Raw genomic sequence first — 9339 nt, forward strand, 5'->3', positions numbered from 1 at the left:
TACAAAACCCACATCAAATAGACTTATTTTAAGAGCCAGGGGAAAAATTATCTGCTTTAATACACTTCGTTCTGTTTTCTTCCTGGCACTGCCTGGCTGTACACTGTACAGACTCTAGTACTTACAGTGTCAAATTCTTCCTGCAGTCTTATTTACATTTTTTCCTCAGCAAACCTCTAAGGGCAAAACAATCCGAAAGAAATGTCAAGGTCACTTTTAGTCAGATCACAGGTATTTTCATCTGGTCTCCATGACTGAGGATTCCAATCACAGAAAGCAGCCGGTATTGTTTTAAAATGCCCTCTCTGTGACCCCGTTCCTCTGAAGGTCAAGTGCACTATCACTCCCTGTAACCAAGGAAGCAGAATCGATGTGTTCCTGCTGTTTTGCCAGCTGCTGAAGGAGTTTCTCTAATAGTAGATTAATTTTATCTGGGGAAGATAGTCCCAGGTTACCAAGCTTCCCCCTCCCCCTGTTCTCTGTTCTCAAGCCCCTCAATGTGCTCCCTCTCTGCCAACTGTAAAACAGCAAGATGGAAGCTGAGAGTTTGCCTGTATCTTGAATTATTTTCAAATCGGCAAAATTGAAAAGGAAAATCCACCACATTCCCTGTGAAGCATCTTTAGTCTTAAAGTTCATTAAGCTAGTATTTAAAGGAACACAGGCCTTTCTAAACTAGTCTGGGGCCCTCAAATATGAAGTATTAATACATACAATACAGTCTTAATACATTTAATTAAGTGGAGGGACAGAATTGACACAATAGGTTCGTAACACATGATTAATTAGTTTAAACAAAACATTTGTATGAGGCTGCAGTGAAGGCTGACAAATGGGTGAAGACAGAAAATATTTTTAAATTCTTAGAAAGTAAAATTTGTTAAAGTTATGGTACGTGAAGTTTTGGGGAAAATGACCATGTATTTGACAAGGTTTACAACAGTAAACTTTAACACAGTGGACTTTCACTACAAAGCTTCAGGCAACAAACGCATGACCTAGGTGTCTGTAAATAGCACTGTTATTTTCTTTTAACTTCAAGGACTCCTAAGCTTAGCACAGAAATGTGCTCGCTATTGAAATTAGGCTCTTTACTTCATAGCAAACACAATTATCTATTATACAACTCTCTAAAAATAGTATCTATGAATAATGGGTACAACATGGGTACAGCATAAATGTTAGGTCAACTAATTGTGATCTAGTGTGGGGGACAGTATTATACCTAAAACGTGAGAAAACCCAATGAAATTTTAGTTGAATTTTCCTTGTGCTTATTATCTGACACCACACTTAATAACCCTGTCACTCTAGGCTTTTATTTGTCCAATTCATTCAGGAAAGATGTTTATGATACCTGATTAGCAGCTGTCTTTCCTGGGACAAAAACCAAATCATGAATATAGTAATACTTTATCACTACATAACGCTCCGTTCAGAAGTAGACTTCACAACTCTAAAGTCTGGAACAACTGTATTGCAAAGAGAAGGTGGAATCCTTGTAACACTTAAGCAGAAGTGATATAAAAACATATCATAAGGAAAAAAAAAAAGTAAAATTTGTTTGTTTTCTGAATCAAAAGACAAGCCAGCAAAGTAAACAAAATTTGAAATAAAATACGAAACCTATCAACTATAGTATACTAATATTAGATTAGTAGTAGTTAGTATTGGATTAGGAACTACTAATGTAGTTAACAGTTTTGTCATAACTGCCTAAATCACCCATAAAATCTCAAAGACTTGAGCAAGAAATATAAAATATATGAAATGCACCTTTAACTGAGTACTGTTAGATTTTTAGGGCCAGGTAATTTTTTTTTTTTAATGAAACTTTTGCAAATACTGTATGCTACACAGAAATATTATAGCTACAAAGGCTTTCACTCTTGTTTTTATAGGACATCAGCTATGCTACCATAATAAACATCCATAGCGAAGCAGAAATAGTATTTTATAACTTTATGGTTTCTAAAATTTCAGTGACATTCCTATAGAACGCTTACAAGAGTATATCATGTGTTTAATACAACAAGAGGGCCTCTTAAGTTAGTAAGAAATTCTGAAATTACTGTACCTAGTAATTTTCACAGGAAAACACTATTCAGAAATTAGTTCACATATCTATCATTCTACTTAGGGTCTTATTTTTGTTGCTGTATGTATTTCACTTATTGGAAATATCATTGTAAGAACGCCTGTGACGTCCCAGCAGACTGGGACAGTATCTTGTACTGGAATTTTTGCAAATGTGTGCACAGATTGTGGAATTCCATCTGTATCAACTGGAGAGATGGGAAAAGAGGAAAAAGTGATCAGTATTAAATGTAATTTTAGGACTTAAGAAGACTCCATATCTCTCAAAGCAGTTTTCAGATTCACAGCACTAACCAATCTTATCTGCTACAGGTTAAAAACATTTTATGCTTAACTACTGTGTGATTTCCCCAAAAGTCCACGAGGGCACTCACATTGCAAACACTAGTTATACACAGGCAGACTGGGAGAACAAAACAATTTCATGAAGCATGCCAAGTGTACTTCTGGTATACCAGTGGAAGATAGAAGCTGAAGACAAGTTGCATAGCAAGGAGAATTGTCTGCTTTGGGTCAACCGGCAAAGGACTGCATTCACCCAGGCTCTCAAACCAACAAGTATCACTAGCAATAATTTCATTTACTGAAGTGTATATAAATTAATTAATAATGATTAACACAGATAAACACAGAACTTCTGATAAACACAGAAGATTTGCAGAAAGCTCAAGATATAAAAATACACTTAGAAACATACGTATCTACTGTCTTGCCTTTTTCATCATTAAACTAAAAACAAGCATTGGGAAATTAGTTGCATTTTGAAGGCTGGCAAAATTAATTTTGGCTTCTTCCATTTCATTTATTCATCATTTTGTCATTTTATACACATAAAAATGTATATCCATAAAATTGTATATATATTGTATTTTTCCTAATCTTTATCAGTAAAGTAGTTCACTTTAATTCTACATTTAATTTGCAATCATATTATATACATTTCCAATACATGGGTATATATAATATATAAAATCGGTAGTTTGAAGCTAAGCTTCTCTAGACAGTTAAAGAATTTCAATCAAAAATATGGTACCAAGTTTTATACTATAAAAACCACTACATCTCAAATCAAATCAGAAAGACTTATTTTTCTATAAACATTTTTCTAATGAACTTCTTTAGCTATTAAATAAATAACAGGCTTTTATGAAAAATGTGTGTACTGTCTGGAAACGTCCAAATGACCAGGGAAGAATTCATCTGTAGTTTAACTGCCCTAGCAGGATGCTGGTGCAAGATCTTGCATGAGACATATTAAGTCAACAGTAATGGAAGAAGCTGCAATTCTTGGTATATCTGCATCCTAAAAAATCTCAGACTAAATCTTACGTAACACCCCAATACCCATATTACACCAGCAGCTGTGCGACATCTGGTAACATTCTTGAATTCAGAGACTGCCAAACTCCATAAGCCTGCAGGATCTCATTTCTCCAATATGTGCTTTGTGTGAGATACCTCTCAGGCTAATGGTATGCCTAGGTCGTATGCAATTAACAGTAACTTGAGAAAGGCTGTATTTGGACTAAAAATTGTTTGAGAAGACTCAGCATCAAAACTTCACCTTGAAAATTCATCCAGAAATGAAAAAATGGCCAATGATAATAAAAAAATTAAACATAAATTTTAATTTTACACTTAATTAATTCTTACAACAAAGCAAAAACTTGTTCCACCAGAACAGCTTTCTACTCTCCTTTTTCAGCACACTGTGCTTCACCTGAACTAAAACCTAAATTGCTGAACTACTTATGATGTAACGTGTCAGAAAAATCTGAAGAGGGTCAAGAAAATACTTTACATGATAAAGATATTTGGTAATTTTTCAGTCCCATGGCAAAACATACTTTCAGAAAGGCCCAAGGTTTTGACAAGTTCTCATCAAGGCACTGAAAGCAACTGAAATCCTCCAGCAATGCAGCTGGTGTAAACGAGATCCCAGTAAGCACAGGGCTCGATAAAGTCATCTCCTGTGACTCTCTCCCTCTAGCCTCTGCCAGCAAAAAAGGATGCACTGGGAATAGTTTTTGGCTGTCATGGAGCTGGAAGGGGACAGTTTTAGCAACTACTAAAAGTTCTTCCTGGTCACATTAGAGCTAATGTCGGAAAGAAGAAATAGCCCTTACTCCTTCCCCACTGTGACAGTTCTGCTTAAAAACTTTGCATTAAAAGTAAGGCACTGCACATCTCCACTTCATAACCAAAACCATTTTTCTTAAATAATATGCAAATCAAATCTAAGTTGGTACTGGGACTGAACATGGGCCACTGATATATTGCACAGTGACAGCAAGCAGCATTACTTATTTTTGTATTAAAGCTAAACAATTCTTTACACTTTTCCAAAGCTACTCAGGATGATGAGGAATTGCTGAAATTCCCTCTGAACCCCCTAGCTGCTCTCTGTTCTCCAATCTCATGAACTGTAAGTAATGGCAACTGCAGACACTAAAAATGAAACTCTCACGCAATCTGTTCAGAAATACACAATTGAAAAAATGCAACAAGCAATTCACTGCAACAGCAGTGAAACCACTTGAAACCATTACAAGGACAATTTTGCAAAGTCCTAAAAATAGGGTAAGTACAAAAATACATGCAATACTGGACTGCACTCAGTAACTTCTGTGATACATTCACAGTTACATGGAAAACAAACCTGATGAACTATTGCTCAAGAACGAAAACCAACGTATGGCTTACTTGCATGACTGATTTGGTGCTTGGCATCATAGTTCTCAATAAACCCATGCACTACATATGTGTCAATTATGATGAAAAAATGGTGCGGATATAGCTAAACCTGCTAATATTTGCACTAAGTTACCCTATTTGCAACTTGTTTCTCATCACCACAAAGATGATCAGAGGCTGGAGCCCCTCTGCTGGGAGGACAGGCTGAGAGAGTTGGGGGCATTCAGCCTGGAGAATAGAAGGCTCTGGGGAGACCTCAGAGCCCCTTCCAGCATTCCAGTGCCTAAAGGGGCTCCAGGAGACCTGGGGAGGGACTCTTGATCAGGGAGGGGAGCCACAGAACACGGAGGAACAGCTTTAAATTGAAAGAGGGAAGATTTAGATTAGCTATTAGGAAGAAATTCTTTCCTGTGAGAGTGGTGAGACACTGGCCCAGGTTGTCCAGAGAAGCTAAGGCTGCCCCATCCCTGGAGGTGTTCAAGGGCAGGTTGGATGGGACTTCCAACCCAAACCATTCTGTGATTCATAACTTAAAATTCAATGCATGACTAATGAATCCTTCTCTCCTTCCATTTAATTTTCAATGATGAAAAATATGATGTTCTTAAAAAGCCTCTAATTTTTTAAGGCCAGCGCCAACTTCCACGCTACATTTTCTCTGTGAAACAGTGAGTACAAATACAGAATTTTAGCATACTTCAAGAAAATTAGTAATGTATTTACCTCTATTGAAAACTGTATCTGACTGAAGACACAAATAGCAGGCAGCCAGCCATTCATAAAGAAATGGTTCAACGTTAACATGGTCATAGCATTAACTAATTCTTAATGAGATAATGCTGCTTGTAACTGTTTTTCCACGAACAAAGTTTTTCATGGTGTTATGCAGTGGACAGGCACATAATTTAAGGAGCTGAATACTATAAAGAGATGAAGCCCTCTATTTACCCACCGGCCAGGAAGAAATCACAGAGCTTCATACACTCTTGAGATGGAGCGATCTCTCCAGTGGCAAGATACAACCATCACACTATGTTACCGCGGTGCATTTCCTGCACGAGGAATTACAAATGTCACATATTTTATGTGCCTTAGATGTGATTATAGCACTCAAGTTCTACTAAGATAGTATCAGGTCTGCCAGTATTTCCATTACAGGTTTTTATTTCCAAGTTTGTTTAGAAGTGTTTTTAAAAAATGCAGCTTGGCAAATTGATACCTAGTATAGCAAACTAGAATGAAAACTTGCTTGTCGGTTTTCAGTGTGCAATTTTAGAGTTTTCTGAAACCACTCTTTCGATGTTATTTCCAGGATACTCAGTAGGCCATTTTCCACACTATTTAAAGAGAACCAACATTTTTTAGAAAAAAAATTGCTCTAAGTAGAGAATCTCGAATCCGTTTCTGAAAAAACACAGTGACACACATATTTCCTCCGTATATAGAGCTGCTTCTTGAACTAGAAATATTTTTTAATATCCAGGTGTAATCTTAGTTCAATAGGTCAAAAAAAAAACCCCCAAACTAATGTCTGAAAAGTGGCCTTGTCAACAGAGGTCTCTTAGCCCACTTGCCCTTCATTACTTATGAAATCCCTTAATTATGTAATCATATGATAAATCATAGTTAATTTCAAGGATAATAAACCAAATAATTGTAAACAGACAAAAATTCCAGTTTATTTTTTTACTGAAGTTTGCATACTGAAGGAGATAAATCAGTTATTTTCTATGGCCATGATCACATGCGGTTTCAGTGTTTATGAGTTGATTTAGGCTTTCTAGCTGTTGAGCATCCAATCTTCAGTGAATATACATCAAGATACCACTTAATATCACTTTAAGTAGATTTTGTGCTCATTTTCATACATGTGCAGGCAGCAAATATAAAGCCTGATTTAATCATCCTACTGTAAGTTCAATATAGTGTGTAAGTAAAACAGGTAACTTCAAACACTGTTCTGGATTTAGATGACAACTCAAAGAGATGAGCAGAAATCTTTCATGTCCAAAATGGTCAAGCTAATGATCAAATGATCACAAATTTTGCTGTATTATTTTTTTAAACAATCCATAACACAGCCAAGTTTCTCTGCATGTTGAATCACCTACTTGCATTCCTAATACCCACCAGAACAAAGTAAGGTAAACAAACCACACATTGGTTGTACTTGTTTGTCCCCAAGTGTAAAGCAATACTGTTCTATAAAGATTTTCTGTTCCATTTATGCTTAATTGTAAACAGCAAGGACTCCTTAATATGTTTTTCATTTCAAAAGCTTATATACCAACTGTTGTGATATCATCTGTCACTCACCTCAGCCACCCGCTGAGTCTCCACTACCTGCTGAGCCAGCACCTCCATATTGGTTGCCATGGTGAAACAAGATCATTAGAGAACCTGTTTGAAAAGATGCCAGCAACTTCCATCAGGCACAAAAGTTAGGGGTTTTCTCTTATTATTAAAGAAAGCTCTGATATGACTTTTTGATAATTTAGAATACTGTTTGACGTATCTAAGAAATAAGAAAATATGCCATGGATGCGTGTGCACATATATACACACACATATATGTACAGTACATGCATACTGGAACCATACTGTTCAAAAAGCTATTATTTAAGCTGTACAGAAAAGAAAGAACCAATTTGAGTGTCAGCTATTGATGCAGTTTGTGGAATTCAGAGATCTCTAAGGATCCTCAACTCAAGGGAAGAGAAACCTTCCAGTTAAACTGCCTCTACACTCCACACTGAACAAGGAAATAGCAATCTAAGAACACTGTTTAGAGCAAATTTTTATTGAGTCATTCCATCAAACTGCCATGCTCTTCCATATCCTTACAGTAATCTTGCACACTAAGGGAAATAAACTATCACATCTAAAATGTATTTTCTATTATCTAAACTATTTTTTATTATAATATGATAGTATTATCACTCTGAGGAGAAAATGCTGCAGAACTGTTTTATCCTATTGTGAATGTCTGTACCTCTGTACCTTCAACTTCATGCTCTTCAGGGCTTAAAAAAATAAATAAAAAAAAGACAAAACAAACAGAAAAACGAAGAAACAAGAAAAAAAAAAAAACCACTTCCAATATATTTTTAATGATCATTATTAGGGCTGTGTTTCTCCAAGAGTAAATTTAATTAAGATTTCAAATTCATGCATTCAGTTTTCAGTTGTGACTTGGTCATTACAGAGCCAGACTTTTGATTCTGACCCAGCTATTGGTAACCAAAAAAAGCATTCCTGAATGCTGGCCCATTTAATGTTTTATTGAAAACCTTCTGTTGGTTGCAGAGCAACTTGCAAAGCAATCATTTAACATAAAATTTTAAAATACTACAAACAATAGCAAAACATGTAATAGAAAGAAACATGCATGTCTCTAGGACCACCCCCCCATTCAAATGTAATTTCTACAAAGCTAACATTGAAAATGTCAAAATTCATTAAGTTAAAAGTATTAAATCATGTTGTGGCAAATTAAATGTGAAAATAATTTTGTATATGCCAATGGAAAACTATTCAAAACAATGCATAATCGAAGTTGAGACATTCCCTATGGAAATCATATTTATGCTGGTTTCTCATACAGAGTTCAACGTGCCCAGTATGCTTACGAATCACTTTCGCCAGACCCATTTAATACTGCAGCTTGTGAATGGTTTCTCAGTTATTCAGTAATTCCTTTTCAGCGTCTTCTGTTATTTTAAATTCCTTTTTTATGTTTGGCAAGGAAGACAACCATATGATCATAACACGCTCTTTTCTTACTGCTTCAAGATGAAGAAGGCCTTGAAGATGAGGTATTTTGTTCATAAGAATACCTTTCTAAAACCCAATTAAGTCTTTACTGTGGTAAGGCTCTGGCAGATTTGCTGTTGGTGTTCTCCACCAAGGTTTTTTGTACTCTTGACCTTCCCAAAACATCAATAAGCTGAGGCTATCTGATCAAATCCAACTGGAAGAGCAGAGACCGCACACAGCCATGCCAAGCTTGTTAATGATGTTGACTCCCAGAACATGACACAAGGCAAAATCAGCTTCCCAGCAAAACCCCTGACATTAGAGTTCATAAGGAAAACGAAAATCCCCCAAACCAACCAATAAAAAAGGTGGAACTTAAAAACTGCAAGGAGGCACCTAGAGCACCAGGAAAGTATCTTCAGCAGCGGCAGCCAACTCAGCACATGCAGATGCACTGCTGTCCAAAATATGGCATAAAACCACTGATCTCTGCCCAAGTTGCAGTGAAATGTCAGAAAGTCACACACTCCATTTGAGATATTCTGTGGGTTTGGCCCTACTAGGACAACACGGCAAAAGGCCGAATCCAATCTTACTGAAATTTGTTCCTTTGTCTTAAGGAAACGGTTCCTCACATTGCGTGCTTGACTCGGCTACACGGAGCAGCAGGCCGGCGCGCCCCTCCTCAGCAGGAGCCCGGGGGAGGACACGGCGAAGGCGGCGCTCGCAGGTTAGCCTCTGCCAGGTACCTCTGTGGCAGCGTCCCTGTGGCAGGGAGCCGGCAGCGACCCT

Source organism: Charadrius vociferus, unplaced genomic scaffold (assembly GCF_000708025.1).
Source record: "Charadrius vociferus isolate BGI_N301 unplaced genomic scaffold, ASM70802v2 scaffold433, whole genome shotgun sequence".
Classification (NCBI taxonomy): Eukaryota; Metazoa; Chordata; class Aves; order Charadriiformes; family Charadriidae; genus Charadrius; species Charadrius vociferus.